This window comes from Lactuca virosa, chromosome 8 (assembly GCF_052849685.1).
Source record: "Lactuca virosa cultivar CGN04683 chromosome 8, Lactuca_virosa_CGN04683_v6, whole genome shotgun sequence".
Taxonomy (NCBI): domain Eukaryota; kingdom Viridiplantae; phylum Streptophyta; class Magnoliopsida; order Asterales; family Asteraceae; genus Lactuca; species Lactuca virosa.
The window spans coordinates 309,461,745-309,478,711 of record NC_136433.1 but is presented as its reverse complement, the minus strand read 5'-3'; the positions used below and the strand labels follow the sequence as shown (position 1 = coordinate 309,478,711).

Sequence of the window (16,967 nt, the reverse complement as noted above, 5' to 3'; positions counted from 1 at the left end):
GAAATGGGTAAAAATAATTAATTTGGTATTCAAGTTTGGAATTTACAATTTATCAACAGGAGGTTTGGAACCTCCTGTTTCTTCGTCGAGTCCATGTACGTAGAAAATGAAAACGGTCCAGTGGCTTCTTCGATCGACGAATAGACTTGAACCAAAAACAAAAGACGTAAAGGGGTGGAGGGGAAGACTTACAGTCAAAGGGGGTGGCTGGTGGCGGTAGTATGCGGCGGTGGGAGAGCTCCAAAGTCGCCGACAGAAGAGTTTAAAAGGGGGATCCTTTCTTCCTTCTTCCTATTCTTGACCTTGAAATCGATGAGGGGAGGCGCTGAGATGTTGGAGATGATCAAAGGGAGTTATCAGGAGGTGTTTGGGTGGGTTTAGGTGGTGAAATGGTGGTGGTGTTGGGTGCTTATGTGTGTATACGGAGAGAGAGATTGAGAGAGGTTTAGAGAGAGGTTGAGATAAAGGTTGAGATAAGGCTGGTGTTTTTGAGTGAGGAATGAAGTTCTAAGCCTCTCTATTTATAGTGTTAGCGATGTTAGAGGCCTTAGAGAGAACCATACTTCATCAAGTGTCCTTGTGCCACTTTGGAGAGTCTTGCACACAAAGGGAAGGAAGGGAAGGAGAAGATTGGCTGGTCACGTGGGAGGGAAGGAAAAAAAATCAATTTCCATCTTCTTGCAAGTTATGTGGGCCCACATCAGGTCACATTCCCTTAAATGCCCGAAAAACTAGCTTATTTTGGTGTATCGGGATCCGGATGTCGAGAAATTTTATGAAAGTGCCGTTAGATAGAGTTTAATTCAAGGATTCTGGAACATCAAATGGATTAATTTTTGGAGTTACGGAACTCCAGGAAATTGTGTTCGATGTTTCGCGTCTAAATAGCCGTAAAGTCCGTTTTTCGCGACTTTTGTAAATATTTTCGTTAAAAATATTTCTGAGTATGAATTAAATATTAGACCATAGTCTGATCGAAAAACGTTCTCGGAAATCCCGTCGGCAATGAGTAAGTGCCTTAACTGATTAAAACAGTTTAAGCAAAACAAGTAAAATCGGTGTTATACCGGTTTGGTTTCTTAAAACGGTCAGATCTTTTGTATACGAACTCCGTTTTGGACGTTCTTTATATTTTTGGATTCAGGGGAACACGTACTATGAGTCTAGAATAGTTGCTTTGCTCAAAACCGTTTATTATGAATTTTCAGCTTTTTTCAAACGTCCTAACTAGGGTTGCAGTTTGAGCTGTTTGATTTGTTTGTATTTTATACATTTGGAAGTATGATATCATAGGATATTTCATAATAGTTGAAATAAACTTATTTATTTTACTTAAGATGCATTAAAACTCAATAAGTCAAGTTACAACGAGATTCGCGGTGAATTGACCGTCTATAATATTAGCCCTAATTTCAATAAATAGCATTAAGTAATCATGTTAAAGAAGCAAAGATACTTTCTGGAAGTAGTATAGGAAATCGCGTGTTTATTCCAAGAATGTCCTTGACACCTTTGGATAAAGGGATTTCTTTCACATTTTAAAGAAAACAATTTTCACTGGTTGTATGTTTTGTGATGACAATAAACAAGAGTGAATTACAGTCATTATCGAAAGTGATGTTGTTTTTTTGACAACCAGTATTCACTCATGGACGTATGTTGCATTGTCTAAAGTTAAAATATTAACTCTAGTCAATGACGGTAACCTTAGGAATATGATATCTAATGTTGTATTCAAAGAAGTCTATAAAAATTTGTGATTCATAACAATTATTTATAATATATCAATAGCTTTTTGTATTAGTATAGATTCAATTACCCATTTATTCATCAATTTATTTGTATTATTTTCAAAAGTTTACTTTTAAAAAAATGTGTATTGTTGACACCTTCATATTCAACCCAATTATTTAAAATATGTTAATAGTTTTTTTTTCTATTAGTATAGATTGAATTACTTACTTATTTGTCATTTTGTTTGTATCTATGTAAAGGCACCACTTTAAAAAATGTTAAATGTTTACACCTTTATATATATTTTTTATAAACCCGTGTAGTACACGGGTCTCACACTTAGTTGGAAAACATACATCTATAAGTAAAGAGGCTAAAACATTTTCTCTTATATATTTGTTCTCTTATGTTTTTGATTTTGATCGGTTTAGGCATTAACTGTAACATTCCAAGAACCATTTATGTTTTATATTATTAGAATTAATTGGATGAAAATCAAGTAAAATTAATTTGAAAAATATGATTCGAAATCGACTCATTGTGTAAACTCAACATCATTATAACAGGTTTTAGTATATAATCTTGACGTTTATATAAAAGTTTAATTTTTTATGACACAATTATATAAATACAACTTTCAACTTAATTTTTTTTAAACAATGTTTAAATGTTCATTGCCAAAAAGAATTTATGTATATGTATTGTGATGATTCGAAAAAAATTACATGTATCACAACATATTAGACTATGGAAAATGACATATTATGAACATGAAACTTAATCATATTATAAGTGGTTGACTGATTTTTTAAAATAGTTTGAAAATTAATGTTTCTTGGTTCTCATGCAATTTAATTCTAATAATATAAAACATAAATGGTTATTGAAATATTGCAGTTGACGCCTAACCCAGTCAAAATCAAGAATATAAGCGAACAAAGATGTAAGAGAAAAGGTTTTAGACCCTTTACTTATAGATGCGTTTTTTCCTATGAGTTTTGTTTCTTAACCATTTATGTTTTATATTATTAGAATTAATTGGATGAAATCAAGTAAAATTAATTTGAAAAATATGATTCGAAATCGACTCATGTCAAATATTTTTAACAAGTTTTAGTATATAATCTTAAGTATTGACGTTTATATAAAAGTTTAATTTTTTATGACACAATTATATAAATACAACTTTCAACTTAATTTTTTTTAAACAATGTTTAAATGTTAATTGCCAAAAAGAATTTATGTATATGTATTGTGATGATTCGAAAAAAATTACATGTATCATAACACATTGGACTATGGAAAATGACATACTATGAACATGAAACTTAATCATATTATAAGTGGTTGACTGATTTTTTAAAATAGTTTGAAAATTAATGTTTCTTGGTTCTCATGCAATTTAATTCTAACTAGAAAAGTATCACCCCCGCGATGCAGGGGTTTTGATGTTCTCATGAATGTGTTTAACCATGTTTCATCTGATATAAGTCAATAGTTCCTGATTTTTTTTTATTTAATTTTTTTTTTTGTAAAGTTTTTATGCTTTTTATGTTATCATATTTATCTTTTTCTAGAAAATGAGTAATTTTATTAAATATCATTTTTTATACAGTTTTTGTAGTTTTTATGAGAATCCTAACATTTTCCATTTTGTGACATTATCATATACAAAACCATAAGATTTATATATAATGATTTAGAAAGGAAAATACATAATTATAATTATCCCATTTCAATAGTATTAACCACTTGCCCATCATCAAATCTGTTTCAAAGTATAGAAAATATATCAAACTATAACTTCAACAAAAAGAAGTGAATTTATAATTACAAATGATAAACAAAAGAAGCCCTAAATTATTCGTCTTTAAGGAGACACCCAAATCAAAAGAAGCCCTAAATTATTCGTCTTTAAGGAGACACCCAAATCAAAAGAAGATTAAATTTCTAGAAGAAATTTGACTTTCAATCAAATGGGAGTAATTACTACAAAAACAAAATGCTTTTTTTTTTTCATTCCAACGGAATCTCAATGATTCCATTCCATAGCTTGAGCTTCTACTCGGCTTCATTGTCACCAACTTCTTTCACTTCCGGTTTTTTCTCCACCCTAAAAACCTCCTCCTCCTCTTCTTTTTGTTCCAGTTTTCCCTTTTTACCCTTCACAACATCATTCACATTCACGTCTTTCTGGGCTTTATCTAAATAATACATTAACTTAACAAATCACAAAAGTATGTCGCATAAAGTTCTTGAATTTGAGGTTTCTAAGTAATGCAAAAGTGGAGATGCAAGCGAATCTGAAAAAATGAGGAAAATGTGGATTAAACTCAAAAAACTGTGATTAATAATAAGTATATCTGACTGAGAACGATATAAATATGATGTTTTTCTTGAGGTAACACATTTTTTAGTAATGTGATGGTAAGAAGCCGACAGATTTGCCCCTGAAGATGCACACTCTGATTCTCTAAAATAAACATATTACAAATGTATTGTTGTTCTTGTTTTAATTAATTAACACTGAATACAGAATTTTTACAAATTTGCCCCCAATTCATTCTCCTCTTTAATTTCCTAGAAAGTAGAAGAAGACATATTTATGTACTTTTGAACATGCGTGGATTGTTCATCAGTAAATTGGTGGATGGAAGAGAAAAACCCACTTGCTTGAAATACATTAGAAAACATATGATGAAAGGTTTTGCAAATATATATAGAAGGTATTTGACAAATCCAAAGGGCCTTTTCACATAAAAAATATATTTCTGAAAAAAAAAATGTAAATCATGATTTCAGACTAAACCTTTAGGACAAAGTAATCAAAAATTTCAATAACATGTCCAAAATACAAATAAACAAATCCGATATTTAAAAAAAATGATTTAATGAAATCTAACAAAAAGAAATCAAAATACAAACCTAAAACAAAGTAAGATTGTCATTTACTTGAAAAACCGGTGACAGTAAACATGTCGTATTCCAAAATTTCAAAAACAATCCCAAAATCCGAAGCAAAATCCAAAATTTCGAAAAATAAAATAAAATATAACCCAAAAACATAATGACAAAAGTAAAATATATTCCGATACAAAGGCATAAAAACCAACCATTTGAGACTTGATGGTCAGTACATAGATAAAAATTATATCATTTCCAATTTTTCATATATGCCCCATCATTTTTGTTCCGTTCTATTTTGGATTTTTCTTATAAATAATTCAATAAAAGCGAAAATATGAATGCAGAAATATAGCATACTAATAGAAGTTTATAAAGAAGTGTGAACTCTAACCAAGAAAATTGTTGTACCTTATCAGTTACAAAGAACAGCTATGACTGATCTGGAAAAAATTTACTTCTTGCTGTTGGATCATTTGAGAAGCTATTTGAACGACAAATCCATTACACAAAAGTGGCAGGATCAGCAATTCGCAAAAAAAGGTATAAAATATCTCAAAAAAAGATATCCAGAAATACAAAACCCCATAAAAAAAATGTAGCCCCTTTAAACCCTAGTCCCTAATTGATACAATTGACTGTGAAGTAACCTACCGGTCAGGTGTTTCTTATACGGTTTGGTTTGTATAGAAGATACGGTTAAATTGGAGTAATAGTCAAGAAAAATCTAATTACAAACACAGAATGCAAAAATGAAATTGCCTTGTCTCATCTGAGTGATCATTGAAAGCAATATCTACCAGCAATACTATATAAACCTGAATGAATGACTATTTTACCCTTCGACCTATTTAATACATACAAATAACACAAAATAAACATATATTCAATAATCATTATGAATTTAAAGCTTACATTATCATATTCCAATATATTGTTGGGAAGGTAGAATATGAAACATATATAAACGAATGTGAATGCAAAAAAAAAAAAAAAAAAAAAATCAAATTACTTCTTAACAAATCTCACAACAGTATGAATGACCATGAGGATAGATTGGGTCATAAAATGAAAGCATACTTAAAGATGAAAACCTGAGCTGGTTGATGTATTTTCTTCAATTATAAAGTATATATCAGGTGGTTAGATGAATGACTAATTATCTTTTGTTTTTTTTTCAAGTATTATTTTAAAGTAGAATCCACAGAACAACTACAAAGAAGCAAGGGTATATTTGTCCAAAACACCCACCGATGAACATAACGATCTAATACACCTTCAGTTAGACCCTATGATGGTGTAAATGCAGGCTATTGATCCATCAGTACCATTTTTGTATAGTAGTATACCATGTGGAAAGTAAATATATACAAAAAAAAATCAGTAAACTACCTGATGTGATATTGACGCAGGGAAAATGCAGATGTTGTGTTCTTTTTTACCTCTAACCAGCCAAAAAAAAGGAACCAAAATACTCATATAAACAACTAACCATATCTGAAATATTCAAAACGACAAAAAACTGAAAATATTGTTTACAATGAAATAAACTTATCTGAATATTCAATCCAATGCTCCTCACAAATTGTATGTACCAAAGTTTTTTACTTTAAAATTAAAGATATTTAGTAAATTAGTTGTCATAATATACCTTCAAGTTCTAGCATTTGGTATCAGATTGTATGTTCAATTTACATAAGAGATGAATTTACGGGGTTATACTTACTGCTCTAATTTCACAGACTCAGTTCCTTAGATTTAGCCCTACAAAAATAATAATAATAAAACCTAGCGACGATAAATGACGGATTTTAATTAAACAAATACTGAAGAATCTTAGTAGAAATCTTTAGAAAATGTCAGAAAGTGAGGTAAATGGATGTTTGAATCGACTGGACTGAATAGGGTGAACCAAACTGACACAAGTAGTAATCAAGTGGAAGACCGAAATCATGTCCTAGGTCGGTTCCGTTTGGAAGTGCCTCTTCAAACCCTAGAAAAGTATGCAAAAAAGATTGAATTTTCAGAAGTAAAATGTCAAGTGAGTCGATAAATTATGTAAAATGACGAAAGAGAAGTGGATACTATCTTAAGTTGGTGGCTGAGACTGAGTTGTCGTGGTGGCGGTTTTCACAGTCCACCAAAATTGTATAAGGAAAACGGAAATCCAGACTCTTTTACCTTCTGCCTTCTGGAATTGATTTGGGAATTTTATGAAAGAAAATCATTTTCAGAATTCCTCTTCCTCTTTTTCTTGAGTGATGAAGATAAATGATTGGAAAAAATGCAATCACATTCCATCTGATTCATCCTCTTCCCTTTCTCCTTCTTCATAAAACCTTCAAAGAAAGTATATTTATCTCAGAAACATATTTATTAGCTGCTAAATGCATGTAGGCTGCCTTCAACATAACAGTTGACAACGTAACATCACAATTGACAGCATTGTCAAATATGTCGGTCTTTAAGGAGACAATAATGGAGATTTTAAGGCAGTTTTCTTTGAGGAAAATCCAATTATGTCAACTTATTTGGTGGCCGTTTTGATTTGTTTGTTTGATCACATTGAAGAAACAACACCTGATGGTTTCATGGTTTCAGGGTTCGTTCATTTTGTCCTCAAGGCAAGAGTGAGAATAAAATGTTAGCATTAAGCATTTTATCTTGTCCAAAAGATACAATAAGGTAGTATTTTGTATGGAGTAAAGGATGAGGGAAAGAAAGATTTATCTCAAATTCCATATTTCAAAAATTGAAAGGGTGATTCTGGTGTCCTTTCTTCAATTTCAATAAGATAATCTCCAAAATAAGCCCAACTTTACCTTTGAAAATAAAGCTTTGATTCCATTTTCACTATTAAGATTTAAGAACAATACTTCTTTGACTTCGTGTTTGAAGTCGATGTTTTTGGCCACTGTTACACCATATTTTGTCACTTTAGCAGGTCCATAGCTCTGTTTAATCAACACGTTATGCCCCTATACAATCATTATCAAATAGTGTTTTTATCAGATTGTTGATGAGAACCATATTGAAAGATTGATGTAAAAATATGTTTGGACCTTTAACAGTAGCAGCTAACTCCTCAACACTTGTGACTCAAAGATTTACCTTCCAGATTGATACACGGCAGAAAATTAGACGTTTTAGGGCTGATAATTGCAAAACAAAAGCACCATGGCCGGTCCAATCCACCAGAAGCGTCAATCATCTGAATTGATAATCATTGAACTTTCCCCCATTCTTAATTGTAGTCGAATATGCTTGTGGGTTTCTCTCCCAATTTCAATATGAGAGCATTGTTGAGAAATCTTAAACAAAAGGTTCTGTACAAACCAAACCAGAAAACATCAAAGAAAACAGAGTTGACAATCACAATTCAGAACAACAGTGGGTATAGTAAGGTTCGGGAAGTATTTGAGTCCAAAAGTGGAACAAAAGGAAAAATAGATAAGAACGGAAGGTTCTAGGTTGAGGTTTGGCGAAAGCGCTTATGCATCAAGAACGAACAGATATAAGATAAAAGGAAGAAAGTTTACCGGTTCCGGAGGTTTTGTGAGAAAAATAAAGGCGCAAAAGATTTTAGGGTTACCATCTTAACTTCTCATGAATTCATCTGAAGTAGTTCAATCGGAGGAAGACGTCGATGAGAAGCGACGGAGAGAAGCGTGAGAAGCCGGAATGATGTGGTCATCGTCGACTCGCCGGTCGGAGACAGCTGGTGTGCGGATTAGGGTGAGAGAGAGACGGAGAGGAGAGGAAAGGGAGGGAGAAGCGGAGAAGGAGAAGGAGTGAACCGACTGAGAAATGAAGGTCGAGAAATGGATTAGAGTTATCGGGTAGCCGACTCAAATGGAAGCTGCCGTCATTGACCAGCTGACGATCCGTTGACCACCAAAAAGGGGCTAGGGACCAAATTGCAGTTGACGCCTCCAGTTCTATTCCTTTGGATGAGACGGCGGTGAGCAATCGATAGAGAGCAAGGGATGCTAGCGCTCTTCTACTCATATTCCTTGCTTCAGTACCAGTCAAAATCAAGAATACAAGCGAACAAAGATGTAAGAGAAAAGGTTTTAGACCCTTTATTTATAGATGCATTTTTTCCTATGAGTTTTGTTTCTTAAACGATGTGAGATAAGAAATATGTTAGCAATATGAAAAACACACAAAAAGACACATTATAAACACGAATTTGATCCCACATTGTCATAGTAAACAAACTTAATAAACTCTTTTCTTCCATAAGTAAATATGCTAAAACCTTTTCTTTTATATTTTTGTTCTCTTATGTTCTTGATTTTAACCGGTTTAGGCGTCTACCACAACAAACTTAATAAACTCTTTTTTTGTATAAGTAATTATCATATTTTCTACCTTTTATGATGTCTCATATTGATAAAATATAAAACGATGATATTAATATGATACTATTTAGTGATATGTTATCATCATAAACTTTCGATTTATTTTTTTAACCTCTATGTGTAGCCTTGAGAAAAGTTCTTTTACCCCCCTCATGTCAAATATTTTTGACGAGTGTTAGCATATAATCCGAAGTCTTAATGTTTATATAAAAGTTTAAATTTTTTTGAATATTTATATAAATATAACGCTCAACTTAATTTTTTAAACAATATTCACATGTTCGTTGTCAAAAAGAAATTATTATGTAATTATCATGATTCGAAAGAAATTTAGATATATTATTATACATTGAACTATTGAAAATAACATAATATGAACATGAAAATTTAATCATATTTTAAGTGTTTAACTAATTTTTATAATAACTTTTAAGTTTCAATATTTCTAAAAATTGGAATTCTTTTGAAACTTTGAGATAAAAACATGTTTATACGATAAAATGACCACTAATTAATATTAATAATAGTTAATAGACTTTGATAGTCATATTTGTAACGACGTAAATTTTAAAACAATTTTTCATTTTCCAAACACAATAAAATTCATATAATATTTTCAAAATCTCATGTGTATCAAATATCATCACAATAAAACATATCCCAGAATCTCAAAAACATAATTCTCTGTCAGTGTGTACAAATTATGTCGTCGCCTTCCCACGATCCTCGGTAGTACCTGAAACACATATCACAGCTCTGGTAGACCTTCCGGCCCTACCATGCCTTGCCTTTCGGCCCTAACTCTGTTTGCCTTCCGGCCCAATTCATTCAGCATATACATATCACAGTAAGCATCTCAACTAAATCACATAACTCATACAAATACATAAGACCTTCCGGTCACACATAGTTACCATTTTAGGTAAAGTATAGTGAGAAGACTCACCTCGGGTAATCTCGGAAAGTCTCGAACTCGAAATACTGATCTAGCCTCCGCCTAATCATATAAAGTAATTTACCTCAAATTAACAACGATTCTCAAAGGCGAGACTAAACCCTTCCTATAATCTCTCAGAAGGGGAAAAGACCATTTTACCCCTCCAATGGTCCAAATGTCCAATTGTTGACCAAACCTTAGAAGTCAACGAAAGTCAACTCTAGTCAACGATCCAACCTTGACCAAACTCGTCGAGTGCACTCGGGTGACTCGGCGAGTCTATGCGTGTCCTCTGAATCCTCCTAAGGCCTCACTTGACTCGTCGAGTTAACCTTTCACTCGACGGGTTACCACTGATCACGAATCGCGGAGCAACATGATCCGACTCGTCGAGTCCTCTCATGGACTCAGCGAGTTTCCTCCATGAAAATGCTCAAACGACCTTCTGAGGTCAGATCTGTTTCTCTAACTTATAGATCTGGCCTTCTAACACCCAAAAATCACATAAAGGTCTTAACTTGGTGTCCATGCATGGTGTATCTTGCATTATATACCATAGAAACCCCATTAATGCTTCCTAGCTTCAAGACCCTATGATTACTCGACTAAAGCTTCATACTTTCTGGCTCCCTGGACCTAGAAAGGTCCAGATCAATAACACAACTAGGAAGAGGGATTTGATGCATTCAAGACCCCAAAAATGAAGTGATTCAAGCCCTAACCCCAAAAATGGAATCTACACAATAGGGAAGAAGAGGGGTTCGATTTGGTACCTCAGAATGAAGTTCCTTGCTTGACTAACTCAGAACAACAACCTCCTTTGGTCCTTCTTGCTGGAACTCTTCTCCTCCTTTGCAAAATCACACCAAATAGCTCAAGATAGCTCTTCCTCTCACTCTACACACTCAAGCTTGCTAGGGTTCTCTCTTCTGGAAAGATAGCTGCAATTTAAGGCCATAAGTGCCTTTAAATAGGGCTCAGGCCCAAAGATGTAGGGTTTCTGCCAACAGCATGGACTCGTCGAGTTGACTCTCCGACTCGTCGAGTCCATTCATTAATCTGAGTCATCAGTCGCGATCCTACTCGACGAGTTTAGGCGTCAACTCGTCGAGTCCCTCTTCTCACCTCAAAAATAAATATTTAAATTATGATACCTGGAAATCCGAATGTTACAATTCTCCCCTACTAGAATCAGACTTCGCCCTCGAAGTCTTACTCTGCAAACAAGTTTGGATGCTGCTCCCGCATCTCCGTCTCCGCCTCCCAAGTCAGCTCGGACCCTCTCCGATGTTGCCATTGGACCTGAACCAGAGGCACCTCCTTGTTCCTCAGAACCTTGATCTTCCGATCCAAGATCGCGATCGGCCTCTCAATGTAATTCAGGCTTGCATCTACCTGAATATCCTCTAGCGGCACTATTGTTGTCTCATCGGCTATACACTTCCTCAACTGGGATACGTGGAATGTATCATGAATCTGGCTCAACTCCGCTGGTAGCTCTAAACGGTATGCTACCTCGCCCACTCTGGCGATCACCCTGAAAGGACCAATGTATCGGGGCCCCAGTTTGTCCCTCTTCCTGAATCGGATCACTCCTTTCCAAGGAGATACCTTCAGGAGTACAAAGTCTCCAACCTGGTACTCGAGCTCGGATCGCCGCCTATCCGCATAACTCTTCTGGCGGCTCTGGGCTGTTAGTAACCTCTGTCTGACCTGTTGTATCTGCTCAGTCGTCTTAAGCACTACCTCAGTGCTACCCATCACTCTCTGCCCTACCTCTCCCCAACAGATGGGAGTTCGACACCTCCTCCCATATAAAAGCTCAAAGGGAGGCATACCTATACTCGAATGGTGGCTGTTGTTGTAAGAAAATTCAGCCAAAGGTAGGTATGTGTCCCAACTTCCACCGAAGTCCATAACACATGCCCGAAGCATGTGCTCGAGCGTCTGTATCGTCCGCTCACTCTGTCCATCCGTCTGTGGGTGGTAAGCAGTACTGAAGTGCAATCTCGTTCCCAACTCCTCATAGAACTTCTTCCAGAACCTGGAAGTGAAACGTACATCTCGGTCTGACACAATCGAGATCGACACTCCATGCCGCGACACCACCTCCCTCACATATATCTCTTCTAGCCTCTCTGCAGAAGAGCTCTCACTGATAGCAAGGAAGTGAGCGCTCTTCGTCAGCCGATCCACAATCACCCAAATTGCATCAACACCTCTTACGGTCCTCGGCAATTTGGTGATAGAATCCATAGAAATTTGTTCCCACTTCCACTGAACCTCTAATGGCTGCAATTTGCCATGCGGACGCTGGTGCTCGGCCTTAACCCGGCGACAGGTCAAGCACCTCTCTACTACCCATGCAACATCCCTCTTCATACAGGGCCACCAGTAGTCTCTCTTCAGGTCCAGATACATCTTAGTGGCCCCGGGATGGATCGAGAATCTCGATCTATGCGCCTCCTCTATCAGAGTGCTACATGCCCTGCCCGTATACGGCACCCAAATCCGACCATGAAAGGTCATAAGCCCTCGGTTATCCGTCACAAACTCGGATACCTGCCCAATCACCCGCTCTCTTTTGCGATTCTCCGGTCTCACAGCCTCTGCCTGGGCCTCTCGGATGGTATCCAATACCAGAGTCATCCCCGTCATCCTCATGCATATATCTCGAATCGGGGCACTCTCCGCCCTGCGACTCAGAGCATCGGCTACCACGTTAGCCTTGACCGGGTGGTACAGGATCTCATAGTCGTAATCCTTTACCACATCCAACCATCTCCTCTGGCACATATTCAGGTTGGGCTGATCCATCAGATACTTCAAACTCTTGTGGTCTGTGTATATGGTACACCGAACCCCATACAAATAATGGCGCCATATCTTGAGGGCGAACACCACTGCCCCCAACTCCAAATCGTGGGTGGGATACCTCGTCTCATGAGGCTTCAGCTGCCTCGATGCGTATGCTATCACGTACCCTCTCTGCATAAGCACCGCACCCAACCCCGATATAGACGCATCACAATACACCACAAAATCCTCCATTCCCTCCGGAAGGGCTAACACCGGGGCTTCACATAATCTCTGGCGAAGAGTCTCAAACGAGGTCTGCTGCTCGTGACCCCAAGTAAAAGCAACGCCCTTCCGGGTCAATCTGGTGAGGGGAACGGCAATCTTGGAGAAATCTCTGATAAATCTCCGATAGTAGCCGGCCAACCCCAGAAAACTCTTGATCTCGGTGGGGGATCTCGACACCTCCCAACTCATGACAGCCTCAATCTTGGCTGGATCGACCAATATCCCATTCTGATTAACGAGATGTCCCAAGAACTGGACCTCTCGTAACCAGAAATCACACTTGGAGAATTTGGCATAAAGCCTCTCCGATCTCAGGACTCCAAGGATCTCCCTCAGATGCTCCTCATGTTGCTCTCTGGATCTCGAATACACTAGAATATCGTCGATGAACACAATCACCGATCGATCCAACATCGGCCTGCATACTCGATTCATGAGATCCATGAACGCTGCTGGTGCATTGGTGAGCCCAAAAGGCATCACCACAAACTCGTAATGGCCATAACGAGTCCTGAACGCCGTCTTCTGGATATCCTCATCACGCACCCTCATCTGGTGATATCCGGACCTCAATTCTATCTTGGAAAACCAAGACGCTCCCTGCAACTGATCGAACAGATCGTCGATCCTCGGCAGTGGATAACAGTTCTTAACCGTCAACTTGTTCAACTCCCGGTAATCAATGCACATCCGGTGTGAACCATCCTTTTTCTTGACGAAAAGGATCGGCGCTCCTCATGGTGAGCTACTCGGTCGGATGAATCCCTTCCCCAGCAGCTCCTGAAGCTGCGAGGATAACTCCTGCATCTCTGGTGGTGCAAGGCGATAGGGTGCCTTGGCAATAGGCGCCGCTCCCGGAACCAAATCAATATGGAACTCCACCTGCCTCTCCAGAGGCACACCCGACAACTCATTGGGGAAAACATCCGGGAATTCACGCACTATCGGAACCTCATCGACATAAATCGTCCTCTCTGCGGCAACTCGTGTATCCATCACATAGGCTACAAACCCTCTACAGCCCTGCTGTAGACTCTGTCTCGCCCTGGCAGCCGAGCAAAATGCTGACCCAGATCGGGTACCCTCGCCATATACTGTAAGTACTCCCCCACTGGGGTCTCGTATGGTCACCAATTGACGCTCGCAGTCGATAACAGCTCCAAATCGGCTCAACCAGTCCATGCCCACGATGACACAGACATCCCCCATCGCAATCGATACCAGATCTATCGGGAAATCAACACCAAAAATCTCGAGTACACATCCTCGAATCACATCAGTAGCATACACCGCTCGCTCGTCTGCTATAGAAACTGGCAGAGGTCGACTCAACGCCTCTCGACGGATACTGATGTGCTGGCTAAATGCTAATGACACGAAAGATCGACTCGCACCCGAGTTAAATAGCACTAAGGCAGGTACAGAACTCACAAGAAAAGTACCTATGCATACCACAATATAAGAACATTATTCCAATCTCAGAATAAGTAAACAAAAGAATACATACCAGCCACGACATCGGGCGCTGCGCGAACCTCCTCCGCTGTCAACTGAAAGGCTCTCCCGCGAGCCTTCGGAACCTCGGCCTTCACTGGCCGACTCTCTGTAGCTCGTGCAGCAACAGGGGCAGATCCCTGTGCTGGTCCCTGCGTCAGCTGTGGGCACTCGGCCTTCCGATGGCCAGTTTGATTGCAGTGAAAACAAACCATGAACCCCTTGGGGCAATCCTTCGCTATATGCCCCTCCTTGCCACACTTGTAGCAAGCACCCGCCCGACAAATCCCCTCATGTCCCTTGCCGCACTTCCCACAAGTGCGGCCCTTCTGGCCTCCAGTCCTCGAATCAGCGGGCTTTGCCCGCTTGGCTGCCGGCTGGGACTGTACCGGTCGCCTATCCCCCTTCTGAGACTCCGCATCCTCCCTGGCCTGAGTCTCTAGCTCAATCTCCCTCTTCCGGGCATTTGCCTGAAGCTCAGCAAATGTCCGGTATGACGAGTTCGCCACGAAATCGCGAATGTCCCTCCTCAAAATGCTCAAGTATTGTCTCATTCGTACCTGCTCAGAAGACACGTGCTCAGGGCAAAACAGCGCCCTCTCATGAAACATCCCCGTAATCACTGTCACAGACTCGGTCCCCTACTTGAGGGACAAGAACTCCTGGGCCAACTGTTCCCTCTCCACCGGAGGGACATACTCATCACGAAACATAGTGGTGAACCTCTCCCAAGTCACTGCAGTGAGCTCTGCAGGAGTGAAGTCAGCTGTCACAAACTTCCACCAGTCCTTCGCCCCCAAGCGAAGCTGGTTCAGCGCGAACCGTACCCTCAGATGCTTAGGACATGAACATGTGTAGAAGCATCCCTCAATGTCATATATCCACCTCATCGCGACTATCGGATCCTGAGTCCCGTCAAACTCTGGGGGCTTCGTGTTGCTAAACTTTCGGTACAGCAACGAGTCACCCCCCTGTGGCCTCGCGGCAACGACAACTGCAGTGGTTGCAGCAGCAGCCGCCTCAGTCAGAGCAGCATATCGCTCGTCGAATGTCTCAATAAGCGTGGTCTTGATAGACCCAAACATCTCCGGTATCTCAGCTCGAATGGCTGCGGCCACCTCCTCGTGAATCATCCTACAGATCTCCTCATCACTAGTACCACTGGTACCACTGCCTCGTGGGTTGTGGCACGTCCTCACCATGATGCCTCTGAAACATGACATAAAATAATCAGAGACTCGACCGAGATTACTCACACTCGATCAACCGTTCCTACTTGTTCCTTAGTACCCTAAGGATTCTTACCTGGGATGTTTAACGATCCAGTGCTTTCAGTAGTACGGGCCCAATACTACCTTCCACACCGTATCCGTACCTACCCCAAGTCCTCCTCCTAGGATCCCAATTTGCAAGTACTCTATACCCCCACAGCTCTGGTAGACCTTCCGGCCCTACCATGCCTTGCCTTCCGGCCCCAATTCTGTTTGCCTTCCGACCCAATTCATTCAGCATATACATATCACAGTAAGCATCTCACATAAGTCACATAACTCATACCAATACATAAGACCTTCCGGTCACATATAGTTACCATTTTAGGTAAAGTATAATGAGAAGACTCACCTCGGGTAATCTCGGAAAGTCTCGAACTCGAAATACTGATCTAGCCTCCGCCTAATCATATAAAGTAATTTACCTCAAATTAACAACGATTATCAAAGGCGAGACTAAACTCTTCCTATAATCTCTCAAAAGGGGAAAAGACCATTTTACCCCTCCAATGGTCCAAATGTCCAATTGTTGACCAAACCTTAAAAGTCAACGAAAGTCAACTCTAATCAACGGTCCAACCTTGACCAAAACTCGTCGAGTACACTCGGGTGACTCGGCGAGTCCATGTGTGTTCTCTGAATCCTCCTAAGGCCACACTCGACTCGTCGAGTTAACCTTTCACTCGACGGGTTACCACTGATCACGAATCGCGGAACAACACGATCCGACTCGTCGAGTCCTCTCATGGACTCGGCGAGTTTCCTCCATGAAAATGCTCAAACGACCTTCTGAGGTCAGATCTGTTTCTCTAACTTATAGATCTGGCCTTCTAACACCCAAAAATCACGTAAAGGTCTGAACTTGGTGTCCATGCATGGTGTATCTTGCATTATATACCATAGAAACCCCATTAATGCTTCCTAGCTTCAAGACCCTATGATTACTCGACTAAAGCTTCATACTTTCTGGCTCCCTGGACCTAGAAAGGTCCAAATCAATAACACAACTAGGAAGAGGGATTTGATGCATTCAAGACCCAAAAAATGAAGTGATTCAAGCCCTAACCCCAAAAATGGAATCTACACAATAGGGAAGAAGAGGGGTTCGATTTGGTACCTCAGAATGAAGCTCCTTGCTTGACTAACTCAGAACAACAACCTCCTCTGGTCCTTCTTGCT

The 16,967-nt window shown here is 39.1% G+C and overlaps 1 long non-coding RNA gene across 3 annotated transcripts; it reads right to left on the bottom strand.

Annotated features, from left to right (window-relative positions):
* Positions 1-3,522: 3,522 nt before the first annotated feature.
* Positions 3,523-8,737, bottom strand: LOC145129357 (uncharacterized). Of its 3 annotated transcripts, XR_013717465.1 has the most exons (5): positions 7,701-8,734; positions 7,461-7,616; positions 6,031-6,977; positions 5,050-5,122; positions 3,523-4,037 (listed from the first exon to the last, which is right to left on the bottom strand). It is a non-coding gene; the product is annotated as an uncharacterized LOC145129357 (long non-coding RNA). The 3 variants fall into 3 exon arrangements; XR_013717463.1 differs by having other exon boundaries at positions 5,050-6,977; positions 7,701-8,737; XR_013717464.1 differs by having other exon boundaries at positions 5,050-6,977; positions 7,750-8,736.
* Between the last annotated feature and the right edge of the window lie 8,230 nt (positions 8,738-16,967).